At 44.1% G+C, this 18243-nt stretch overlaps 1 protein-coding gene across 3 annotated transcripts in view; it reads left to right on the top strand.

Annotated features, from left to right (window-relative positions):
• FCHO2 (FCH and mu domain containing endocytic adaptor 2) overlaps nt 1-18243 on the top strand; it is a 458555-nt gene that overhangs the window by 80358 nt on the left and 359954 nt on the right. The gene's annotated exons all lie outside the window — the stretch shown is intronic.

Genomic DNA, 18243 nt, shown 5'->3' with positions numbered 1-18243 from the left:
CCTTGTCTCTGTATTTGGTGGTAGCCAGTAACAGCTATGAGTGGCTTAGTGTAAGTGGAATGGTGCAGTTTTTGAACATTCTTCTTGGCAGAATAGTAACTTCAGGCTTTTTAAACATGACTGTAAATCATCTGTGAATTGCAGTCTGCAAGTCTTGAAACTGAGTTTTTGATTGGATTCAGGTCTGGGCTTGCGGCCATTCAAGACTGACTTTTTGCTGAGGTGATTGCATTGTTGCTTTGTTTTGTGCTTAGGGTCATTGTCCTAATAAAAGACGAATCTTTTCCCTAGTCCCAGGTCTTTGGCAGACTAGATCAGGTTCCACCAGGATCTGCCTGTACTTTGTTACATTTATCGTTCCCTTCATTCATTTCATTTTTTGTATATATAGACTACATATCATGCCACATATAAATGATTTACAGAAAATGAGTACAGGCACAGCAAACGAGGAACCTGTACAAAGAAGCAACACAAGAAGAAGAAATTAGAGGCTGACCGAAGGACGATCCAACACAGGAAATGGTGCTTAAATATACTTTATTTGCAGCTTGAGTAGAAGGACCCAACATAGTCCGTGTTTCGGCAGCACTAACCACCTTGCCATTGAGCGTCCACCTTTGAAAACTATGGTTTTCTTTCTTTGAAAATAAATGCGAGCATAAGCGACTTCCTCCTTGAGCCATTCTTCGACCTGTATTCTATTAAGAGCTTTATTATGTTTTCTAGAGGCCCTGAGCAGAGGTGTGATGCCTCCTAAACTCCCAACCACCTCTGGATCGAAGTAAATTCTGCTTAGGACTTTCTGGACCCAACTTCATAGGGCGTGCGCACTTCAACACTAATGCTGTAGGGTAGGGGGGAGTCATAGAAGGGAAGTGAATAGGGGACGTATGATTAGCTGCATGTTGCATCTCTCTGTGTACAGTGGCCTAACGCTCCTGGGAGAGGAGGAAAAAAAACAACCTATGTATAATATATAAACCAATTTGATTGTATGCTGTAACCAGGTACCTCTCTTGTGCAGCCAAGGATAGAACAATCTCCTCCAGCCACAGGCTCCCGGTACAATGAAGAAATAGATGTCCACCAGTAACTTCAATCTTAAGGACTTTTATTCCATGCAGGTTTCTAGTACACAGTTCCAACAGCAGCATAGCACATACCAGGATTCAATACAGGCTTACAGGCTCCAGTCTGGGCTCTTTATCCAGTGCACAATAAACAGTAATTCAATTCCCAAGACAAACAGTTCTTTCAGTTCATCATCACAGTTCAGTCACCAAGCAGCAGTTTCTACCTTCTATCCTCTTTACCTTCAGGAGAGTTCAATATTTTAGGGACCCCTTCTACCCAAGGGTTTTCCCCTGCATCAGCTTTCCAGTGAATTAAATACTTTTGGGACTTCCTCTCACCCAAGGAATTTCATCCTGCTTCAGTACTTTAGGGGACCTCCCTGCCCAAGGGTTTTCAGCCTGCAACTGTCTCTCTCCTTCTGCTTCTCTCTCCTGAACTGAACTCAACCCCTGGGACTCCTTCCCACCTGGCCTAATCCATCCCTGGCTTCAGCTACCACAACCAATCATTCTCCTTCCATTAGCTTCCTCACACCCAAACCAGCTGAGTTAAGCATTAGACTAATGAGGCCAAAGATGAGCTCCTGCACACAGGGTTTTCTAACTCTCCGCCTAGTGGCAGCCACTCTACACAACCTGCCAGCTTACACCCATGTCTTCCCTGATTGCAGCTAGGAGTCCAGTCCGGGTTCTTCATCTCCCCCTCTGGCTCCTTGCCTGCAATGCCTTCTGGGACTTGTATTTCAGACTGAAACTGCCTTAACCCAACTATCCTGGAGGTGACTTTATCACAATGCATAGAAAGGCAGTATTTCAAATCCCCCCATCGTGTTCTTAAAAAGCAAAAAAACAGCTCACACTGAAGTGTTACGGTTTCTTGAAAAGGTCATCCCTGTACGTTTGCTTATCTGTAATGCAAAACAACCCCTGTATAAAAAGCATTTTCTGTCTGACTGCAGCCGGATGGGCTGCTGATTTTGCTAAAGGAGAGGGATAATGGCTAGGGAAAGGGAGGGGTTAAGGGGGAAGCTGTAGACTGATCTTAACACAGACAGTACAGCATGCTTGCAAAGAAAACACTCACACAGAGTCGTTGCAGAGACTTTTGTACAGCACATTAGACAAAGTTTGCTTTTCTGTAACCATTTTCCTCAGTTGTGTTGTAACCACCAACTTTTTTTTTTTAAACATATGCTGTTTTCTTTTTTTGGTTTTAGGGATTTGTGATCTTAAAAAGCAAAACACAGTTCACACTGTGCCTTTACGGTTTCTTGAAAAGCAGAGAGGTCCCTGTAGGTTTGCTTATCTGTAACGCAAAACAATCCCTGTATATAACGTTTTCTGTCTGACTGCAGCCGGTTGGGCTGGTATTTTTGCTGAAGGAGAGACAGGAGAAGAGGAGCCAGGGGGGGATGCAGAGAGAGTATTTAAAAAGGAAACTGTGCCTTTATGGTCCATTGAAAAACAGGTAGGAACAGCCCATAATGTTCATAGTAGTTCTTTCTAAGGAGGATGGCTTAGAAGGGGAAAGTGGGGGGGGGGGGGGGGGGGGGGGTTGAGAGAAGCTGCTCTGTACAGTACACTAGTTCTTGGAAAGCAGATGGACCTAATTCGATCCAACTGAAAATAAACATAAGGTATCCTTTTGAAAGAAAAAAAACAAAAAAAAAATGGTGAATCTGTGGCTAAAAATGCCCATTTTCTTTCCAGTAAGAAAAAAAGTTAAGCTGCACACATTCCTCCAAGGCAGTAGGGGGTGGTGTCAAGGTTTTTTTTACATCACTTCCTGTCATGTCACTCCCATCCAAGATGGCGGCCAGTAGTGGAAACAGGAAGTGACACAGTATGTCCTGTGGTGGCTGCCATCTTAGAAAAGAGCTGTGGATATGATATCACTTACTGTGATATCACCAAAAGAGTGGGGTTATGCAAAAAAGGGGTGGAGTTTGGGGTAGGACTATGCAAATAAGACTGGTTTTGGTGGGGGTTATGCAAAAGGGGTGGGGCTGCTACATCACATCCAGTGATGTCATCAAAGGGGGTGGGGTGTGGGCAGGTCAGTGGGGCTTGGGCGTGGCCTTGCTTCTGACTGGCTGTCAGGACTGCAAGTGGGCATGGCCATTTGTCAAAACTATGCAAATTAGCTTTCACAAAAGGAGTGAGATACACTACTCACAGGTATAATGGTGCCATGCCACAAATGATCTTAACATATAATAACATGGAGGGGCATAATTGAACGTCGCCGGTCAAATAGAACGCCGGCGATCTATGTTGGTGGCGGCGCTACAGCTGGCCGGAACCGTATTATTGAAAAAGATGACCGGCCATCTTTTTTGTTGATAATATGGTTTAGCCTGGCCAAATGCCATGGAGTTTGCTGGGTTTGAGATGGCCGGGTTTGTTTTTCAGCGATAATGGAAAGTTACGTCGGCCATCTCAAACCCCGGCCAAATTCAAGGCATTTGGCCTTGGGAGGAGCCAGCATTTTTAGTGCACTGGCCCCCCTGACATGCCAGGACACCAACCAGCCACCCTAGGGGTCACTGCGGTGGACTTCAGAAAAGCTCCCACGTGCATAGCTCCCTTACTTTGGGAGCTGAGCCCCCCAAACCCACTACCCACAAATGTACTGCACCCACTAAATTTGCTCCAGGGACCTGCATACAGCCTCTAGGACTTACTGCTGCTGTATAACTTTGGCACACCAGTTCACACCTGAAGACTAATCTCTCTGAAAAGTCCTTTCTTGAAATAAGCACGTTTACTCACAGTTAACTGTAGATGAGAGGTTGTGCCCCACTGGCAAAGAGTCCCCTGGTACTAAGATTAGCAGTAGGTCAGAGCTGGCACAATGGTGTACAATGCCATCTTTCAGCACCATTCGAGGTAAGAACTACGTTCTCTAACGTGGGTAACACAGGAAAGGGAACTAAAACTGGCTTACAAAAATGGCCACTACCGCATGGACTACAACAGGAAACAAAACAGGGCACACTCTGACCCAGTTAGCAGGGGGGGAAAAGCACCATGGGAGTAGAGCCCAGTACCCTACACCCACCACAATGCATTGCTAATGTGACTCTCTGCAGGGCACCTAACAGAAAAGGTGTCACACTCACCCGAGAGCCACATCGCAACCAGGGAAAGGCTGTCGGAGGATACAACACATTCTGCTGTCATGGAGGTAGGTACGGCATTTGAGGCTGGCATACAGGCTGGCAAAAAAGGTTTTTAGTTTTATTTTTTTAGTATGGAAGGGGGTTGGTGACCACTGGGGGAGTATGGGGAGGTCATTCCCCATTCCCTCCAGTGGTCATCTGGTCAGTTGGGGCACCTTTTTGAGGCTTGGTCGTGAAAATAAAAGGACCAAGTAAACCCGGCGAAATACTGCTTAACGCCACTTTTTTTTTCCATTATCGGTGAAAGCCGGCCATCTGGTAGCCACGCCCATGCCCACCCATGTCCCGCCTTCGCTAATCTACCGGCACGCCCCCTTGAACTTTCGCCGACGAAGCGACGGGAAAGCGGCGATGCTGTCAAAAATGCTGCTTTCGATTATACCGATTTTGCCGCTTTTAAGAAATCGCCGGCCATCTCCCGATTTGTGTTGGAAGATGGCCGGCGATCACTTTCGATTATAAGCTGGATAGTAACATAGTAGATGATGGCAGAAAAAGACCTGCACAGTCCATCCAGTCTGCCCAACAAGACAACTCATATGTTCTACTTTTTGTGTATACCCTACTTTGATTTGTACTTGTGCTTTTCTTAACCGTTGTGATATACAGTTTAAACTGGACCCTAGCCCCACCGGAAACCAATGTAGCTTCACCAGTAGCGAAGTGGCTGATACAAATCTGCAAAACAATCAGTCGTGCCGCCATGTTCTGAATAAGCTGCAGGCGTTTGATAGGTGTCTTCGTACAACCATTGAATCTAATATTACAGTAATCCAATTTGGACAAGGTCAATGCTTGAACCAATAATCTAAATTTGTCTGCCTCAAAATAGTTTCAAATTGTTCTTAATTTCCTCTACGTATGGACTGACTTCCTAATTAAAGATTTAACATGATTAGAAAAGATTAGTAAACTATCCACTTTCACCCCCATAATTGTAGAACAGAACAGAAAATGAAAGTCTTCATTCCAAAGGAAAAATGAAGAGGAAACTTTGAAGCATCAAATGGACCCAACCAAAGAAACTTTGTTTTCTCTCGATTTAATATGAACAGTGGGTTAGAATCAAGTCCTCAATAACTTGTACACAGCTCCCAATATCTTTCAATGTACTGGTCCAAGCCCCAGTTACAGGGAACAGTGAAGTAATATCATTCACATAAATGAAGAATGGTATGCCAAAACCCTCCAACACTGGACCCGGGGGTTGGGTGCAGCACATTAAACAGTGATGAGGACAGTGGAAAGCCCTAAGGAACCCTGCAGGCCAAAGTCCAACGAACTGATAAATTGATTGCTTTTTGCACTTTATATATTCAAGTAGTCAGAAAGCCATTGAACCAGCTCAGTACATTCTTACTTATCCCTGTAGCATGCAACCTAGTCTGTAAAATATTGTAGTCGACTAGGTCAAATGCAGAAGATAGATCAAACTGAACTACAATTGCATTCTGACCTCAACAGTAGAGCTTTACCATAAGCAATGATTGAAGTAATCACTGTTTCAGTGTTATAATTCTTGCGAAAGCCTGACTGAGACGACTGCAAGATACTGCTTCTATCCAAATACATGTCTAACTTACATGGCCTTCCATAATTTTTACAAACAACGATATTAAAGCAATCAAATGATAATTGCTAACTGCCTGTAAATCTCTACTAGGATTTTTCGGGATCGTGTAAGTGCAATCTCCCCCCACAGAGATGTAAATTTATCATTAGTTAATCAATCATTAACCCATATGTTATTGCTGACAAAAATGTGTCATTTTAAAAAATTCATTAGGTATGAGGGCATGGATTCAAACTGCAGTTAGATTTAGCATATCTAGTTAACAACAACATAACCTCCCCTGTTGTCATAGATTCAAAACTATTCCTCATAATCCCAAGTGGTATTTAGGTCCAGCTTCCCAAGTAATGTCCTTAAAATAACTAGCCAGCATATCGGCTGACGGAGTACTTCTAGTGTTCTCTAATCGTAAATTGTCAGTATTCAACAGATTATCCACTAAATTAAATAATCTATGTGTGTGCCTAAAATATCTTCTTTTTAGCTATCAGTTGTTTATATAGAGATAGTGTGAAGAAACAATGTGTTTTAAGCCTCTAAAATGTATTGGATATTTTCCTGTCTTAAATGTGTCTGAAGTGTATTTCTCCTGTTTGGCCAGCAGATAGTGCATGTTTATTCTTAAAGCTGTTACAGAGGACTGACTTCTCTTTCTGGGCATCCAAATGGCAGATGAAATTTAACGTGGACAAATGCAAGGTGACGCACGTTGGACAGAATAATCCAAATCATAGTTATCTGATGTTAGGGTCCACCTTGGGGGTCAGCGCTCAAGAAAACGATCTGGGTGTCATTGTAGACAATATGCTGAAATCTTCTGCTCAGTATGCAGTGGCGGCCAAAAAAGCAAACAGGATGCTAGGAATTATTAGGAAAGGGATGGTGAATAAGAAAAAATACTATAATGCCTCTGTATTGCTCCATGGTACGCCCGCACCTTGAGTATTGCGTTCAGTTCTGGTCGCAGTTATCTCAAAAAAGATATAGCGGAATTAGAAAATGTTTAAATAACAGCAACTAAAATGATAAAGGGGATGGAACTCCTCTCGTATGAGGACAGGCTAAAGATGTTAGGGCTCTTCAGCTTGGAAAAGAGACTGTGAAGGGAAATAGGACTGAGGTCTACAAAATCCTGAGTCGTGTACAACGAAGAGAAGTAGACTGATTTTTTACTTGTTCCAAAAGTAGGGGACACTCGAGGAAGTAATCGCCCCATATGTATTTTGAATGCAATGTAAAAAATTTGACTAAAGTCTTAGCCAACCGGTTGGCTTTGTTCTCCCATCGCTTATTGACCCGGACCAGATTGGGTTTGTGCTGCATCATCAAGCTGTGGATAATGTCCAGTGGATGGTGGATTTGTTGTAAGTCTCTAAACAACTGACTATACCTATGTGCCTGCTTGGACTTGATGCCGAGAAGGCATTTGATAGAGTGCACTGTGCTTTCCTTGATAAGGTTTTGGAGACGTTTGGGGTGGGATTGTTTTATCGTTCTTAGATTAAAGGATTTTATGCTTTGCCTAAAGTTTGTGTGCAGGTTAACAGGGGCAATTCGGGGTGGTTATCCTTGTCACGTGGTACCTGTCAGGGATGCCCACCATCCCCTTTACTTTTGCGCTAGTTATAGAACCTTTTGTGGAGGATGTCTGAGTGAATCCAGATATTGGTGGGGTGGTGCAGGGTGATAGTAACATAGTAACATAGTAGATGACGGCAGAAAAAGACCTGCACGGTCCATCCAGTCTGCCCAACAAGACAAACTCATGTGTATACCTTACCTTGATTTGTACCTGCCTTATTCAGGGCACAGACCGTACAAGTCTGCCCAGCAGTACTTCCCGCCTCCCAACCACCAGTCCCGCCTCCCATCACTGGCTCTGGACAGACTGTATAAGTCTGCCCTCCGCTATCCTCGCCTCCCAACCACCAACCCCTCTTTCACCCACTTGCTCCGCCACCTAATTTCGGCTAAGCTTCTGAGGATCCATTCCTTCTGCACAGGATTCCTTTATGCATATCCCACGCATGTTTGAATTCCGTTACCGTTTTCATCTCCACCACCAGGAGCGGGAGGGCATTCCAAGCATCCACCACCCTCTCTGTGATAAAATACTTCCTGACATCTTTCCTGAGTCTGCCCCCCTTCAACCTCATTTCATGTCCTCTCGTTCTACCGGAAAAGATTTGTTTGCGGATTAATACCTTTCAAATATTTGAACGTCTGTATCATATCACCCCTGTTCCTCCTTTCCTCCAGGGTATACATGTTCAGGTCAGCAAGTCTCTCTTCATACGTCTTGGAAAGCAAATCCCTTACCATTCTCGTAGCTTTTCTTTGCACCGCTTTCATTTTTTTAACATCCTTTGCAAGATACGGCCTCCAAAACTGAACACAATACTCCAGGTGGGGCCTCACCAATGACTTATACAGGGGCATCAACACTTCCTTTCTTCTGCTGGTCACACCTCTCTCTATACAGCCTAGCAACCTTCTCGCTACTGCCACCGCCTTGTCACACTGTTTCATCGCCTTCAGATCCTCAGATACTATCACCCCAAGATCCCTCTCCCCCTCAGTACCTATCAGACTCTCCCCGCCTAACACATAAGTCTCTCTTGGGTTTCTACTCCCTAAGTGCATCACTTTGCATTTCTTCGCATTGAATTTTAATTGCCAAACCTTAGACCATTCTTCTAGCTTCCTCAGATCCTTTTTCATGCTTTCCACTCCCTCCCGGGTGTCCACTCTGTTGCAAATCTTAGTATCATCTGCAAATAGGCAAACTTTACCTTCTAACCTTTCGGCAATGTCACTCACAAATATATTGAACAGAATCGGCCCCAGCACCGATCCCTGAGGCACTCCACTACTCACCTTTCCCTCCGAGCGAACTCCATTTACCACCACCCTCTGTCGTCTGTCCGTCAACCAGTTCCTAATCCAGTTCACCACTTCGGGACCTATCTTCAGCCCATCGAGTTTATTTAAGAGCCTCCTGTGGGGAACCGTGTCAAAAGCTTTGCTAAAATCTAAGTAGATTACGTCTATAGCACATCGATGATTCAATTCTCCAGTTACCCAATCAAAGAATTCAATGAGATTCGTTTGGCACGATTTCCCTCTGGTAAAACCGTGTTGTCTCGTATCTTGCAACTTATTGGCTTCCAGGAAATTCACTATCCTTTCCTTCAGCATCGCTTCCATTACTTTTCCAATAATCGAAGTGAGGCTTACCGGCCTGTAGTTTCCAGCTTCTTCCCTATCACCACTTTTGTGAAGAGGGACCACATCCGCCGTTCTCCAATCCCTCGGAACCTCTCCTGTCTCCAAGGATTTATTAAACAAATCCCATCCGGTCCCATGGCTTTGTCCACTTTTAGCTTTCCAAGTTGTTGATACACACTCTTCCGTGAACGGTGCTTTATCCACTCCATTCTCAGGTGTACTTTTGCCAGTCCCTCGTGGTCCTTCTCCAGGATTTTCTTCAGTGAAAACAGAACAAAAGTATCTATTTAGCAAATTGGCTTTTTCTTCATCATTATCTACATAGCGGTTCGCTGTATCTTTTAGTCTCACAATTCCCTTTTTAGTCATTCTCCTTTCACTAATATACCTGAAGAAATTTTTGTCTCCCCTCCTTACATTTCTAGCCATTTGTTCTTGCGCCTTCGCCAGACGTACCTCTCTCTTGGCTTCTTTCAGTTTCATCCGGTATTCCTCCCCGTGTTCCTCTTCTTGAGATTTTCTGTATTTCTGGAACACTAACTCTTTAGCCTTTATTTTCTCAGCCACTTTCTTGGAGAACCATATCGGTTTCCTTTTTCTCTTGCTTTTCGAGGTGCGGTCACACCATGGAGCGATACAAAAGCATTATAACGTCCTCATTTTTGTTTTCCATTCCTTTCCTAATAAATACCTAATATTCTATTTGCTTTCTTAGCTGCCGCTGTACACTGAGGAAAGGCTTTCAACATTTTATCAACAGTAATGCCTAGATTCCTTTCACTGTAGTGAATACTGTGTATAATTCTGGTCACCACATCTCAAAAAAGATGTAGCAGAATTATAAAAGGTACAGACAAAAATAATAAAGGGAATGGGATGACTTCCTTATGAGGGGAGGTTAAAGTTGAAAATGACCACCTTCAGAGATGGTCGCATTGTGGCGAGCTCCGGGAGATCGCTTGAATAAGAAAAATCCAGGAACATCCAGGGACGTTGCCAGATTTGGATCCACATGTTGCAAGACTCCTTTTCATATGCACGAAGAACAGAGGGTGAAACGGCTTCCAAACTAGGCCCTCATGACCCCTAGCTCATGAAACAGGATGAGACAAGCAGCCATTGGGCCACGGCCATGGTACGAATTCTGTCGCAGTTTATCTGGTTTGAAACCAAGTGGCCTTCCCTGGTTTAAAGTCTCACTTACTTTGCTCAGCAACCAACTTGCGCTCCATGGCCGACTTGGTCTGAGACTCCATAACTTTGTTCCTGACTGGCGCTTCACAGTGAGGGACCCAGTTTCTCCCCTTACGACCCCAGCGCACTGAAGCCACCACACTGCTGAGCCTTAGTGGGGCTTACCAACTTGTAGGCTATCAGAGTAAAGAGCTCATGTCCTGCAGCAGGGGGAAGCACTTGAATGTGCTATCTGGCAGAAATGTAAAATCCAAAGGCAGAGGTAAAGGGGAAGGACAATCTAACTGCCCATGCCGAAGGTGAGGTTGAAAAGCCTGTGCAGGAGGTGGAATCTAGAGAAGGCAAGGTGGCTGGGCAGAGCGGGCAACGCAGAGGACAGAGTGGTAAATAAAGTGGGCAGGTAAGAACAGAGGGCTACGATTACAGTAAAAAAAAAAAAAATCAAACAACCCCCCCCCCCTCCCGCCCCACTACTAACATACAGAAAGGAAGCAGACTTGGCTGCTCGGCCTTTTCACCCACACAGACTTTAAAGACACCTGGGAACACAGGCACGGGAAGACAAACTGCGTGATACACAAAACAACCAGAAAGGCTACATCATACTAATCCCCAACCTGCCCTATTGATCATGATGAACGAATTATAAATAACCCATGATAACCCATGAGTGTTAGGACTAAAGAAACCCACATCCCATGTTGCCACGCACTTACATATAAGCCCACGTTCAAAGGTTGTGAGATCTGCCACATTTCCAGAGCACAGCCTGATCCAAGAACAGTCACTGCAGCACCCTAATTCACCCAAAAAAACAGCTCCGAATAGGAACGCATCATGGCTTCAATAAATATACTACTAATACTACTAATACTCCTACTCCTCGGAAGCAGCACCCACTCTTTTCTACACAGAGATGAAAAGACAATCCCTGTAATCACACAAAGCAGTAGGAGACTGAAAATTCACACAGAACATGAGGCAAATCACAACAAACAAAGCATGTCTGTCCCCACCAGGGGACACAATCCAGCAGAGAACCAGTATAATAAGGGAAACAGGAAATACCGAAACAAATACAAAAACCTTAATCAAAGACAGTTGACTAAGATAACACTAGAACCAATACTCAGGGAAAGTTATCTACCCATCCTCATAGACTATATTTAACGTAAGATCGGTACAAAACAAGGCAGAAATAAAAAAATGACTGCATTGAAGAAGAAAAACTAAGAGTAATTTTTATCACAGAAACATGGCTATGCTCCAAAGAGGACCCAATCCTATTAGAGTTATGCCCCCCAGGTTACAAAATATCACATCTGATCAGAGAAAAGAAAAGGGGAGAAGGAATAGCAGTACTATACAAATTCTTTTTCAAAATAGAGACAGTTTTGGAACTCGTAGCTCCACACCTAGAAACAACTGCTCTCAGAATAATCGATGAATCACTAATTGGCAATGTTTGTGTTATCCTATTTTATAGACCAGGCAACTGGAAGGAGTCCCAATAGGACTTTGTGGACTTCATCTCAAACACCTTTGTGACATATTCCAATACAATACTTATTGGGGACATCAACATACATGTGGATGACAGGAATGACAAAAACACCTGAGAATGTAGAGCAGTACTAAAAATGTGGGATTTCACTTATCCAACAGTAACTAAGACTCACGAAAAGTGCATGCACTAGACTTACTAGCTTACAGATTTAATACCAGCCAAAACCTACAGACTACAATTGGGGAGAAATACCATGGTTAGATCATCACAGACTACATCTCACACTTCACTGGAAAGAAACCTCATCATATATAAAAAACGCACTGACCCAATATGAAACCAGGGGGCACGATCAATGGAAAAGGGTTCTGGGATAAAATCCTATCTAATGAGACCACGTGACGCTATGAGCTGAGCAAGACGTGTGGTGCTCTGGCTCCAGGGCCCTCACTCCTTAAACATCTATTTTTGTACTCGCAAGAGGCTTCAAACGCGGTTTAGCAGAAGGCAAAGTGCTTATGGACAAGTATATTAACAAATCGCCAGCAGAGATGGCGCAAAGAACAGCAAAAAAAGAAAAAACAAGGTCGGGAGCTCAAGACGGCAAAATGGCGGACGGACAAGCTGTGGCGGCAACGTTGATAAGCTTTTCAGAACAACAATTGATTCAGCTGACCGCTGCCACTAAACAAGCATGGGAGCCAAAGTGGTCCGAGCTCCATGAAAAACTAGGTCATTATCAGACGGCGCTAGACGGCCTGGGAATTAGAACGGGAGACCTGGAGGCCAGAATGTCAGCGCTTGAAGACGAGACTCGGGAACACGGCCCAGATATTCAAAGTTTATATCCCAATTAAAAGAACAAGGAGAAAAACTTGAAGACTTAGAAGGCCGTTCTAGAAGGAATAATGTGCGTATAGTAGGGCTGCCGGAGCAACTACCAGAACGGAACTTAAGCACGTGGCTAGAAAGTTGGCTAGCAAAGGAACTGGCCCTCACGGATTCGGTGGGATCCCTGGTTATAGAGCGTGCCCACCGTGTGGGAAAAAAACCAGAAACAAATGCTAGACCACGGGTAGTAGTGGCGAAAATTCTTAACTATAAACACAAGATTGAGATTTTGCAAGGCTTTAAAGAGCGGAGAGACTCGCTGAAATATGGGGACCGAAATATACTGATTTTCCAGGATTATACAATGGCCGTGCAAGAGCAACGTAAAAAGTTTCACCCCCTTTGCTCGACTTTAATAGAGAAAAAGATTAAATTTGCGCTGCAATACCCGGCCAAATTGCGCCTATTTCTGCAAAACAGTTGGCATTCTTACTCTTTAGCAGAAGAAGCCCGGAAAGCACTGATAGACAAACAGCTCCTAGAAGATCCTTGAATATTTAATTGCATGTAATTGTAAGTGAAAGAGTAAAAGATTTTTTTTGCAGTGGGAATGTTGCTTATAAGATGTTGGGGAGTGGGGGTCTCAAAGCGAGGGATCGTGGTTCTCGCTTTTTCGTAGGCTGAGTGGCCTGGGAGGAGGCTATAGGGAATACTGGAGGCGAAAGGGGAAGAGGGGGGGGTAAACGGGGAAGGAGAGGGAGAGGGGGGGAGGGAGGGTATTAAGACATCAATATCCTCACCAGTGACAGGTACTAGATTTGCAAAGGAACACATAGATTGGCATTACATAAAAACTTGCGTTCTCGGGCGGCCCCTACTGGAGAAACCGGCAACAGATTACACTCATAGGCAGCTTTGGAAGTTAGTCATGATTTATTTAATACTACAGACATGCCTGCACGAATCATTACTTGGAATGTAGGGGGGATATCGTCCCCAATTAAGCGGGCAAAGATACTAACGGCACTCCGTAGGCATGGCGCCGACATTGCCTGCCTACAAGAAACCCGACTTTCCGAGGCAGAACATAACAAACTACAGAGAATGTGGGTGGGGGAGGTCTTGGCCAGTTCCTCGTCAGGCCGGAAGGGAGGAGTGGTAATTTTAATTAGGAAAGGCCTATCGTATAAAGCCACATTACTAGCTAGAGACCAAGAAGGACATTATTTGTTAGTAAAAATATGGCTCCAAGGGTTAGAGATGAACTTACTAGTGGTGTATGGGCCAAACAGACAAGATCCAGAGTTTTATCAAAAAATACAGCAACTAATCCATAAACATAGTGGTCTGCCCCTCTTGTTGGTAGGAGATTTAAATTTAATCATGGACCCAACCATGGACTGCACTAGCCCTACTTCACAACACTACCGAGGTAATAGAGGGGACATCTTGCCGAGTTTAGTGCAGGTCTTGGATTTGGTGGACACCTGGAGGGCACTACACCCATCAGAGAGAGATTTTACACACCGGTCTAGAGCCCATGGGACTCAGGCCAGATTGGACTATGCCCTGATAGCGCGAAACATGTTTCATAGAGTAACTAAGGTAACGATAGGCCCAGAGGAAATTTCGGACCACACCCCACTGTGGTTAGACCTGGAAACGAACATAGAGGGGATTGGAGAAAGGAGATGGCGGTTCCCAGCCTATTTATATAAGGACCAACACTTCCAGAAGTATCTTTCTGATAAATGGGAGGAATACGCAACACATAACGCCCAACACGAAGACCAGGCCTCTTTGTACTGGTCTGCCTCCAAAGCAGTTTTGCGAGGAGATATTATTGCATATGTGGGAAACATGAAAAAGAAAGCTGCGGCCAGTGTCCTGGGACTAGAAACACAATTGCAAATAGCTAGGAGGGCCCACGCCAAGCATCCATCGGCACAGACACTCGAAACTCTAAAAGCTACACAGGTGACCCTCAACACGTTATTACACGAAAGAGAAACACATTCTCAGTGGTATAGGAAATATAAGTTGGAGCGGTACGGGAATAGACCGGGACGGTTAATGGCCAGAATAATAAAAGCTGGAGGGGGTTCACGGGCAATAGACACGTTGAGGGACGACCACGGAAAAATAACAAATCAACCTGCAGAAATCACTCAAATATTGGCCAAACACTTTGCTCAGTTGTACACCAGGAAACATTTAGGGAGCCCACAAGACATAGAGCAGTATTTGACACAGGCCAGGCTTCCAAAATTAACAGAGGCTGAGAGGCAGGCACTGAATGACCCATTGACAATGAAAGAATTGCAGGCAGCCGTGAACAAATTAAAACTGTATTCAGCGCCAGGGCCTGACGGGTACTCGGAAGAGTACTTCAAGCTGCTACCATTGAAAGCTTAAGGTGCATTGTTGGAATACTATGATGAAGCCATAGAAAAAGGAGTCCTCCCGCGATATGCTAACACCTCCACTATCACACTTATCCCGAAGCCCAATAAACCAAAAGAGAAGGCCGAGTCCTATAGGCCGATATCACTACTAAACGTAGATACAAAATTAATAGCAAAAATCCTGGCAGAACGATTAGCTTTAGTTCTGCCTAGACTGATTGGGCCAGATCAAGTAGGGTTTGTCAGGAATCGGTCCTCCTCTTGGAATGTCAGGAAAGCGCTCCTGGCCATGGCCAGTTGTCAAGAAAGAGGAGACCCGGCGGTGTTGCTGAGTCTAGATGCGGACAAAGCATTTGACAGAGTAAGCTGGGATTTCCTCTTTCAAACTCTACAACACATGGGACTCGGGGATTGGTTTCAGAAAGCTGTAAAAACACTGTATAACCAGCCCAAGGCAGCCATAGTAGCTAATGGGGTCAACAGTACAGACTTTAACATAGAACGAGGTACACGTCAGGGGTGCCCCTTGTCTCCCCTCCTGTTTATACTCTCCTTAGAACCTCTGCTGCACCACATAAATCAGGCAGAGGCGGTGAAGGGAGTAGAAGTGGCAGGACATCACCTTAAAACAGTGGCATATGCAGATGACTTGCTGATAATGGTTTCAGATGTCCGAAGTTCCCTCAAGCCACTGTTAGAGCTGTTAGAATTATACGGGAGAGTGGCGGGATTCACCTTAAATTTGAATAAGTCCCAAGCCCTAATACTCACATCTGACCTGACGACAAAAGAAATCTTGGGGCTGCCAATCCCAGCAGCGGAGGGGGTGTTGAAATATTTGGGTGTGTCGATCCCGGCGGTATTAGATCAGTTATATACAATTAACATTCGTCAGTTACTAAAAGACACAAGGCAGAAATTACAGGGGTGGGAGTCCCTTCCACTGAATCTTTGGGGAAAGATAGCAATGTATAATATGTTTGTAGTACCAAAATGGTTATATATTTTTCAACTATTGCCACTGTCATTGAAATTCAGTGATGAATGTAAACTGAATAAAATGCTGAGACGCTTCTTGTGGAGTGGAAAAAAAGCACGCATATCTTTGCAAGTTATGTACACACCAACTGAGTATGGCGGGATGGGACTAATTAGTGTAAAGAGCATTACCGTGGCAAGTAGTATGCGCCACATACGGGACTGGTTCTGTCGGACATCTTATTACTCAAATACAGATTTGGAGCTGCAACTTCTGCCACAAGCGCACTTCAGTAACTGCTTGCATACAGGAGGAGCGGAGATTCCAAAAATTTTGAAACTAACAGGGATCATGAGTTCTGCAAAAGCAGCTTGGAGATGGATATGTCGTCTACATCGTTTCTCCGCTAAAGTAACACCGTTTTTGTCGGTGGCCAACAACCCAGACTTTTAGCCAGGGTGCCTTTATTCAGCCTTTAGTCATTGGAAACAAAAAGGGATTATATACTTGTTGCATGTACTGACTGCGGATGGAAACCCTAAAACGTTTCAAGAACTGGAAACGCAATATGCAATGTCTAAAGCAGATAATTTCCATTATATGCAGTTGAGGCATTACCTCCAATCTTTACCCTGGACAGACTTAACGGAAGATGTTCAAGAAGAATTATCGTCAGCCTTTTCTCTGGAGGCACAAGTGAAAGTACCCCTAGCCTACCACCACCGTCATATAAAGGATACGGTATCTGAAATGGATTACAAGCGACTGGCGGAAAGCTGGGAGAGAGACTTGTTAATTACACTAACGCCAGATCAACTTAGAGAACATATAATATCTATTCGACGACGTTCGGTTTATGCTACCCAATGGGATATACAATACAAAATAGCTTTGAGGATATATATAGCACCGAGGAGGGCATTCCACATGGGAGTGTCCCCCTGGGGCGAATGCCCGAAATGCAAAGCAGAAGGAGCAACATTGGGTCATATGTTATGGTCATGCAAGGGTATCAGAACCTTTTGGAGGACACTTATGGCCCAAGTATCAACTTTATGGAGGGTATGTTGGCAAAGCGATGCCAGGCTGTTGCTGGGCCGTTGGTCAATTCCGCAACAGGGCCCAAAGGGTATGAAGGCCTTTGTGGAAAAATCTATTATAACAGCAAAACAATACATCCTGGCTGAGTGGATTACAAATAGATACCCCACTTTGCAGGGGTGGAGATTGCGGATGATCCATTTAATTCGGATTGAGAGGATGGGCATAAAACAATTGTCCTCGGAAAGAGGCGAGAAGTGGATAAACTGTTGGAGCCTATTCATGGATACCTTGACACCAGCTGCTCGAAGCCGCCTTATGAACAGATAGTTGTTTGACCAGTACTGGTGGAGTGAATGTATTTTGACTAGTTAAAGAAGGGGTTTAATGGGAAGGGAAGGGTGGGATAAGGAAACGACTTTGACTCAAGATTGGGAATCTCATCCAGAAAGAGTAAGATGGAAAAGGTCAAGTCGGGGGATGGGGAGCTGGGGTATAAAAGTTTGAAAAAACAAAAGATCTTCAAGTTATAATGTTATGTACATACGTGATATGCTGACTGGTGAAATGTTTAGCTTGAAATGTCAGTTCTGTTGACTAATAAAAATGATTTAAACATAAAAAATCCTATCTAATACTAGAAACCTAGCAACTGAAACCACAGAATTCCTCACAACCTGGGACGAACAATGCAAATCCATAGTAGACTAAATCGCCCTGGAATAAAGAAGACGAAACGCAGAACCAAAACACCTACTTGGTTCAACGAAGATTTAAAGAAGCTGAAAAACCTCTGCAGAAAATGAGAACGGAGATGGCTCAAACACAAAACAGATGAGACAAAGCTGGAGTGGAAAAAAGCAATAAAAATCTACAAGGCGAGTATAAGACATGCAAAATGGAACCACTACAGAGAACAACTAGGAACACACTATAGAAACACAAAGAACCTATACAGAATAGTAAACAACCTAGTTGACAGAAATCCATGACATCACAGAATGAACTGACTCCATCTGCGCATAATATTCCAAAGTTCTTCGAGAATAAGATAGTAGACCTATGAAAAGGGCTAATGCAAGACAATAGAAACCTGGACACATACATAGAGGAAATAGAAGTGCAGCACAAAGGATTAGTCCTGAACAGTTTGGACATCATTCACCCCTCCCACATTTGACATTAATCAGGCTGTAAAAAAATTCTGAACAGCATTATGTTTGCTCG

Source organism: Microcaecilia unicolor, chromosome 2 (assembly GCF_901765095.1).
Source record: "Microcaecilia unicolor chromosome 2, aMicUni1.1, whole genome shotgun sequence".
Taxonomy (NCBI): Eukaryota; Metazoa; Chordata; class Amphibia; order Gymnophiona; family Siphonopidae; genus Microcaecilia; species Microcaecilia unicolor.
Note: the sequence above shows the minus strand (reverse complement) of the source record. Positions and strands in the feature narration are given on the sequence as shown.